Genomic DNA, 8,468 nt, shown 5'->3' with positions numbered 1-8,468 from the left:
CCTATGGATCTTATCTGATTTGTTTATAGCCTTGCATTTACTTTATTTTGAGCTGGGAAGCAATGCATACCTAGATACTGTAAGATTGTAAGAGGTTTTATGAGTATACCATTTCAAAAGAATTGCTTGTGCTCTGGTTACTAGTTTGAGCTGAGAAAAGATGCTTGTATTTCATACTCCTGAAAGCAGTAGCAGATTTTCTATAATACAGCAGTTCAGAGTACTTTGCTCATAAACTTTCAGTTCCAGAAAACTCCCAAATCTCTTGCACCTATTTTCTCTAATAGGTGGCAAATCCTTAGTACCTCCCAAAAGCTGATCACAAGTCTGTAGGGAATGAAGGCTTTGCTTTGGTTCATTTTTTTTTAAAGCTCATTAAGAAATTATGAATGAGATAAATTCAGCTGTTGCTCCACATAGTTACTACTGATAACTGGTAGTTCATTTTCGAAATTGGAAAATAAGAGCTGTTCTAAGTAGCCGCCGTTGGTTTTGACAGTATGGAATATTTCGAAGGTAAGTTTTAAAGGAAAAAAAAGAAAACCAGTCATTCACTGGTGCTGATACAGGAATGACAGAGGTTAATACCACTGACATCATGTTGGAACTGTATAGCGTTTTGTTAATGGTTATTAATGCCCTGCTGTCAGGAGACAGACAGTGCCAGCTGCCAGTTAGTGTGGTGCCTCTCTGCGGGTGTGCCTAGAGCTCTGCTCGGAAAGGAGAGGGGCATGAGGAAGATTCAAGCCTGCTCCATACCTTGTCACCCCTCCACTGAAACAGGAGGAGAGGAAATACCAAGAGAAGGTAGTTGCAGCACCTTGCTCCTGTCTCTGCTGACTTCAGAACAGGCCTCAGAGAGTGAAGCAGGAGCAGAAAATATCTACAGAGCCACGTCCAGAAGACACTGAGGGCTTGTGTTCAGTTCAGAGAAGCATGCATGGAAATGATGCCAGTAGGCCTGGGGAAAAAGCCTACGTTCATGTAAGAGAGCCTTAGAGCATTGGACATCAGTGGAAAGAAGTCAGAAATGGTATACAGTGAAGAAAAAAAGCCCTTGAGAGGAAGGGGAAGGAACTTTGTAATGGCAGAATGATGATGGATATAGAGCAATTAATTAGCTTTCACTACATCATATTAATTGTGCATCCAGATTTATAGGTTTATCAGCCTCACTTGGGGCTAGCGATTACTTTGTGAAATGCCTTTGAATTTCATCCACCATAAGGGAATGAAAGAGATACAGAAAGGTGCAATACGTCAGTGTAGCATATCAAATTGAGAAAGGCATTTTTATCAGTCTTTATGAACACAGGTTTAAGCCAGCATTAGATTATTCCTTAAGTGTATTGTTGTTATGACAAATCTGAAAGGAGCTAAAAGCATTTCAGTAGATGAAAAAAGGAAACTTTTCTTTCCGTTCCCACAGCCTGGACCCAAAGTGGGATTGCCAGCCAGGTTTACGCAGCCTGGCCTTGTAAACTCACAAGCACCCTCTGGTGAATGTCAGTGGAACTGGTAGAGATCAGCTATGAGTCCTGCGGGAGGAACCTGCTCACCAGGCCTCTCCAAATCATTCAGCTTCTAGATCTCTTCAGGTCTAGGTGAGATCTCTTTTTAATGATCTAGGTCATTTCTGAAGGATAAAATGGCAGTATGGCCAGTGGGGGTTATTCTGGGGGGTTGTGGTTCTGGTGGTTTTTTGAGTGTAAGAAAATATGGTAACAGATTCTGTTGCCTTTTATTATGCTTATAATGCATGTAACCGACCCTTGAAGCTTGATTTATTGTTCTGGAGTTGTAGCTGATGAAAAGGAAGTTAAAAGTAATTTCCAAAATCTGCTCAATAATAGCTGAACGTCTTATGGAAGAGCAGCAATCAGGTATGCTCCAATGCACTGAGACTTTGGTTCTTCTCCTGGGTCTGTTTGAAGTAGTTTGTTTCTTTCAGGTTTTGACTATGTTGTCATTTCCCTCTGTTGCCCGACTGGTACCTATGTGGAAGTTAATCATCCTTTATTTGTGTAAACATGAACTGCTTGTCTGGAAACCTGCGTGGAATGGCTGAAGTCGTGCACCACAGGCTGGTTGTCAGCATATGTAACTGCTATGTACAGAATTGCTCATCACCCTATTTCTGGCTGGGTCTTCTGGGGTTTTTTTGAGCTGAATCCTGAGTCTGTTTATTAACCCTAATGGGGAGGGGCCGGGGGGGGGGGGGGAAGGGAGTGCTGTTCTGCCTTCATTAAAAGATTATAGGACTTTTGAGTTGGTCAAGACAGCAACAATTAGTGAAGACTTCTTCGTGATGTGTTGTATTGCTTGTTTGATTGCTGTAGAGATGAGTAACTCCCTAACTTGAAACAATGCATGCCAAGGGAACCTCTTCCTTGCGATGTGTTCCTTCCCTATATGTGCGACAGCAGCAGCATAAAGCTCACTTAATTGTTAAACAGACTTTTAGGAGTAAAGTCATTATACCTTTCTCCTAGAAACAGGTCATATCCTAAATGGCTTCACTTAAACAAGTCCAGGATTTTTAGTATGAGAAATGCTGAGAATAACTTGTTTTCGTACTTTTCTTCTCCCCTTCTTACAAAAATGTTACAAAAATGCACTCCTGTTACTTCTTGGGAGGTGTCTTAATTCAGCATAGGTTTGCATATGAGAATAGGTTTACAGAGTTGTGTTGCCGAATTGACAATATCAGAGGAAGGTATAACAGCATAAGGAAGAAACAGAGCTGCACACCTCTGAAAGGTGCAAACCACAGATGTGAACAAGCTGCAAAGCTGTTCACACAATGAAGGAAATGAGGGGAACTTACTTCATTGACAGCTGAAGATGTTAAAGAAACCCTTGCGTAGAAAGGATCCAGCCAAACACTGAGCATGGGACTTGGCTGCTGGGAAGCAGGTGATGCTCCAAAGCTTTTATTCTATAGTGGAGCACAGTATAGAGTGAATGGGCTTATAAACATGAAAGCTTCAGTCATGTGCCTCTAAAGAACATCTCTTAAACTTCTATCCATTATAAATAAAGCAGATTAAAAGGGGAGGGGTTGAAGGATTTTCCTCAAGTCGTTAAATATCTGGAAACGGGTGAATCAGACTTGTCGTAAGAAAAGAATGTTGTAATATGTCAAACTTGTAGGCTAGCATAAGCATCTGTCTCTGAATCTGCACATAGGCCATCATCAAACTGCAGAACAGCGTTCATAAGAACAGTGCAGGATTTTGGTTAGTAAGGCTTAAGGAGGAGGGCAACTCCTTGTCTTCAGAGACTGCTTTCTTCTTAAAAATAGAGGGCTTAGTTGCCATTGCCACAACTCTGTGGCGATTGGCAGTGCTTCAGCCTGATCTATGAATTTAAAACACATTTGATCTGTATGATGGTGCTTACTGCCAGGTCCTGCCACTCCACCTGAATAGCTGTAACATGCTCATAAATCAGGGGAGAGCATTCCTCTGTGACACCATCCCAAACGCCCTACTGAGCCGAAGCCTGTGTTAGCCATCAACGCCTCCTACATAAACATGTCATACTTTAAAGTAGGGTCTTACAAAAAGCACAAACAATATACTGGCATAGAGGGGCCACACAAAGTCAAGAGCTGTTAAGTAGGGGGAAGAGGAGGAGGAAAAATCACTTGATGATAAATATATCTATACGAGATACACGTGGAAAGAAAATAGCTAAGCCTAGGTTACATTCCTTTCAAAGTGAAACAGTCAAATGTGGAAATTGTTGTCTTATTCCTTGTAAAACTTTGAAGTTAGGAGTCACCAGGAAGGTAATGGTGCAGGAAACTTTGACTCCTGTTGCATTCACTTCAGCCTGGCCAGTGACTACGTCACGCCACGTGCATCACTGTTTCTTGCTTAACAAGACGTGCATGTTGGATCTTCGTGCAAGATTAATTGCTTTTCTGATTTTAAAATGGTGTAGTTACGAAGCATGAAGGATTTCTTTACAGGACCACTAGAAACCCTCTGTCGTGTGCCATGAGGTTGTGTATCTAGATATTGAAGTACTCTGTGTATCTGATCAAGTAATAAAAAAAGCTGTTTTGCAATTGGTCCACTATAGAAAGCTGAGTAAGAGCTATGGCTTGGTCCTTTATGTGCATTCAAAACTACTTAGAAAGTCTCGCTTAAAGTCACCTTTTCTTCTGGTGCCAGCATTGTGGCTGGTAGCTCCCGTCTACCTGATCTTAATCCTTGCACAAGCTGATGCTAATTTTAGGCACAGTGAGAGAAATGTTAAGGAACATCTCGAGCACACCTTCATTATAGTGCACAGCTGACTGCCTTGTGAAACTCATGTGTTTGTCATGGTGCAGCCTTTGATCTGAACTGGTAAGGAAAGTGCTCCCAACAACAGCAGCTGGAACACACACAGCCAAAAGTGACACCAGGCTGTAAACAGTGGCTCCAGCCGTCCTTGTCAGATGGGTCACAAATCATGGGGGCTGACAGGTGCCTGTGCTGGTGTCTTGCACGCAGGGTGTGCCTTGGTGTGGAGCAGCAGGTAGGAAACCTGCGTGGTGGGTGGCCAGCTTGTGACTTCAGTACAAATAATACAAATTCTCTGCTCAGGAGCAGCCTGTTGCACAGCTTGGAGCAGAAACAGAAACATTCTTTAAAGTGGACTGACTACTGCTTATGCTCTGACTTCAAGGTGGGTTGGCAGCACCATGTAGATGCACTGCGAAGGAGGGATATATTCTCCATCTCGAAGCCGAGCTGCTCAGACAGATCCAGCAGCCTTGGTTGCATTAGTATTTCTGTATAAACCACAAACTGCTGTCTCGCTGTTTCTGCCATCGCTTCCCTCAAATGCGTCTTAAACTTCTGCCACTAACAAACCGGTATCAGTAGCTTGTAATTAGTAACAAACCATTACTTTAAACCAGTTCTGTGTTCTGTAACAGTCATGATAACCTTAAGGTTAACCTGTAGTGTTAAGTGGTTTTTGTGGAACACCTGAGCCTGCAGTTCCCTAGTTGCTCATACTGGGATCCCGCCTTCTGCACCCAGGTTTGTTACCCAAGGAGGGAGATCCAGAATGCAAAGAGGGAAGCATAAGCAGGCTTCATCCTGGAAGGGCTTCAGGGTGTTTGGACATGGACTTTTTTTTTAGGGATATCTAATCTATCACTGGGAGTAACTTCACTGTTCTAAATGTAGCTGGAGGAACTGATGAGCATTACTCTGCTGTGGAAGCCTGAACCATATTTAATATCTGTGATTGATTGTGATGACCCTCCAAAAATGCACATGGGAGACATGACACAATCTCTTTCCACAGCCTGCTTAGAATTGATTTTTACTGGCTTACCCTCTGCCTGTATACATTAATTCCTGTGCTGCTCTTATCCCCTCGCCACCTCCTTCTGTAAATAATTTAAGGTCTTTAGAGTGTGATCCAAAGCAACCAACCTGGAGGAGACTGCCGCTTTTCATCTTAACACCTTGTTCATGTTAACTGGAAGCAAGTCTCACTTCATGTAGGCAGTGTAGTGCCTTGTAGCAGGTCTGTGCTTTTACATCCCAGCCTTCAGTGAAGCAGGCAAGCTTTTGGTCGGAGTGAATAGCTTCAACATAACTTTTTTTTTTTAGAAGCACAAGGCAAAGGCTGAAACAGCAGCCCTAAACATGCGCTGCCCTCGGGAGAGGCTCCTTGCTGCTGTGCAGCTGTTGTGAGAGCCGAGGAGGACGTGGGCCTCCGTAGGGGAGTGCCACATGTGCTTAGGCAGCTCTTGGCAGTCAGCAGTCCTGCCTGAAGTCAACTTCTGTTTAGGTGGTATTTTTTTTTTCCAGAGAGTCACTTGATAGGGTGTAATCCTGTAAGATGCTCAGCAAAGAAGCTGATACAGTAAAGTATTTCTGCAGATGCTTAATTTTCAGTGAATAAGTGGTCCTTTTATGTGGGTGGGAGCACTCATGTGCTTAAAGTTAAGCATGTGCTTAAGTGCTTTCTTGGATCAGGGCCAAAATGCTAATGTGCTGGAGGTTCCCTTGCTTTCTCAAGTAACAGGCAGTGTTTGGGACCTTCATATGGACCCCTGGGCCTGCAGGATTACTGAAACACACCCATGACTGACAAGTATTAGACACTTAGGTTCTTAAACTTTTCATTTTTAAACTTTGTGAGTTTTTCCTATATTATGGCTTTTACACTTTGCGTACAAGAATAATTCTTGCCTAGGCCTGTGGCAGACTTGAAGAAAAATCTATTTCATTACTTCAAATTATTTTTATTTAGTAGGATATTTTATTTTTCAATTTGATAAAAAAAAAGCTTCCTGCAGCATCTTCTGCTTTGACCCTAGTACCTTATCTTTAAACTCTTCGTGCTACACTTCTGGAAGAAAAGAAGCCTTTGACAGGCACCGCTAAGATGTTAATTAAATTCAAACTACTGGGAGTCTCTTGTGTGATGTTGCACTTACTGATAAATAAACTGATAATATGCTTTGATGACAACAGTGGTAACAAGCCCAAAGGACACATGTTGGATGTGACAGTGGTGTGCACCTGTCTTGGGCAGGGGGCACTGGGTCTTCCCCGGTGGCAGCCTAATCGCTGAGAGTGACAGACGCTCTCTGCGCTGGCTGGACAGACTGAGGAACGTAGCAGGGTGTTGTGAGTCTAAATACACAGCTGCTTCTCAAATTATAATGCAAAGGTTCAGAGGTCAGTGCAGTAAAAGCAGATAAAATTATGCTTTCCACCACCACCACGCCACATCAAAATGGGAAATTGTTTGTTTTATAGTGGGTCTGTCAAGCTATTTGCCTCTACTATAGCAAACACATGAATTTTTCAGATCAGTTGTAGTACTTTAAAAATAAAGGGGTCTGTTTCCTAAATACCATGTTAGAGATTTCTTTCTATCCACTGTTGTTCTTTGGTGCTGGAAAATAGAAGAACATTTTAGACTTTAAAGTGTTTGCTCTGTGGACAGCCTGGAATGAGGTGGACAAGCTTCGAGGCTTGGCAGCAGCATGAGGATGCGGGGCTGGCAGTGCCGCAGGATTTGTCCGCTCCAGCCGTGCTCTGTGTGGGCACGGCAGCCCGTGGGCTCTCTCTCAGATACCTGCGACTTGAAGCTAAGCTGTGGGCAGATGGCTGTACACATGATGAGCCGTCTAGGTTAATAACCTGGGCAATGATGTTGTCAGCCATTCTGTGCAGAGCTACTGCTTCTGTTTCTGTTTAGCAAATAGGGCAGATCTTTATCCTGTGTGCAGCATCCATTCACTTTTCTCAAAATTGAGGGTTTCTGTTTCCAGCCACACCTTCTGCCTTCAGCAATGGTTTCTAAAGGAACAGTGCAAGTGTTACCGTCCTCTCTTCCAAACTGTGGACTGCCAGTCTCAGATGACTTCCTCCAGAGTGGATGGTCCCAAGGAAATTGTGTGGTGCTCCTTGTTGATTTGAGGTGGTGCTCTGTGTCAGGGCTCAGAATACTTCTGAATGTCTTGATCTTAGGGGTTTGTCCAAGGTGGACCTGTTGAAGCATGCGAATTTTGGGACAGCCCTCTGCCAAGCTGGTGCCTGGACCCTGTCTTGCTATTCATGTAAGGAGACAGCACTCAATATGAGCTCAGACTGTCTGCAGATCCCACTTGGCCCTTGGAAGAGTTTGGGGGAGGCGATACTTCTCAAGCTGTCATCCCCCGTCACCGTAGGGCAGATGGGGAGTAGCTGGAGGCCATGCGAAGTACCCAAAGGTGCGCTAAGCCCTGGGAGCATTGAGACTTGCCACAGGCAGTGGTGCCCACCATAAAGCTGGTCATAAGCATGTTTCAGTAGGTGAGATGGTGAGGATGGCTCTTTCTTCCTGGCTGGTCTATGGGGCAGTTTAGATACAGCCAGAAAAACAGTTTGAAATGAGCTTGGTAAACACCTCTAGAACTGCTTGTTTAGTCACTCTGTATTTATCGGGAGGCTGAAGGGAAGAGCCTCTCTGGTGTCCTTTCCACTCTGGAATTTGTACTGAATGAGGGATGGGGCTTATAAGAAACTTGCTGACCTAAGAGTGTGACCCAGGCTGGAAAAAACATAAGAATTCAAACATGTAGGGTATGTGATGCTTTCTCCAGCTTTGACTTTTTTTGAGTTCCCTTTTATTATGAATTGCTTGTTAATTTTTTGTTAAATTCTTTGACCATAACTGTGACCAAAGAGAGGAATGCATTTGACAAGTGCAATAAAGCAACTGTTCCATGTTTATGGTAAGTGCTATACTTTTATGCTATTAATTCAAATTGCCTGGATTCTTATAAAACTGGGACAGTGTAGGATTACCTACCTTGCTGTAACACAGTTGAAATGGATCATACTACAAAGTAGTACACATCTCCCTATCAAATTTTAGAGGAAGTAATTTTGGAGTCATAGGGTAGGCATATATCTCTGGAGCACAAGTGTTGTAGATGCGTTTTTGTATTCAGCAACAGT

Source organism: Chroicocephalus ridibundus, chromosome 4 (genome assembly GCF_963924245.1).
Source record: "Chroicocephalus ridibundus chromosome 4, bChrRid1.1, whole genome shotgun sequence".
NCBI lineage: Eukaryota > Metazoa > Chordata > Aves > Charadriiformes > Laridae > Chroicocephalus > Chroicocephalus ridibundus.
Note: the sequence above shows the minus strand (reverse complement) of the source record.